Here is a 630-nt window from a genome sequence, read left to right on the forward strand (position 1 = left end):
CCCCACCGCGGATCCTGCCAAACATCCGGCGGGTTGCTTGTCGTGCATGTCGTCGCCTGCTAGATTCAAGGCGGGGACACCTGCCTCAAGGCTGTCATCGAATGTCGGCGTCGTCTACACCGCGGCCCAAGGTTTGTCATCTAGACCTAGCGGGCATGATGGATAGAAGTGATTTAGTTCATGTACTGATTGGGCTAGGGTTTAGGGTTCATCAAAACATCCCGCCACAGCGCCGCCTCTACGGACTACCGCATGATCTAGAGATCTAGCGTTTCCCTTGGGCATGATCCATTATACTAAACTTAACACACGATAAATTATCAATGTTGTGCAGTTCTGTGAGTTAGGTTTGTTGACATGGACGAACAAACCACATTCACGAAGGATGAGAATGATACTGATAAGGTGACTAAGACTGATAACGATAATTTTAACGAAGATGATGACAGCAGCGACAACGATTCTGTCTCGTCATATGATATCTTACCTTCGGAGGATTTTGATAATAATGAACATGGCGTGCGGCAGCGGTGCGGTCGGGTGGCAGGCGAGGCGTGACAACACACAAGGCGGGGGCGCTGCAGGCGAGGTGCCGTCGGCCGGCAGCGGCGCGAGACGACACGCGGGAGG

This window comes from Triticum dicoccoides, chromosome 6A (genome assembly GCF_002162155.2).
Source record: "Triticum dicoccoides isolate Atlit2015 ecotype Zavitan chromosome 6A, WEW_v2.0, whole genome shotgun sequence".
In the NCBI taxonomy this organism is placed as follows: domain Eukaryota; kingdom Viridiplantae; phylum Streptophyta; class Magnoliopsida; order Poales; family Poaceae; genus Triticum; species Triticum dicoccoides.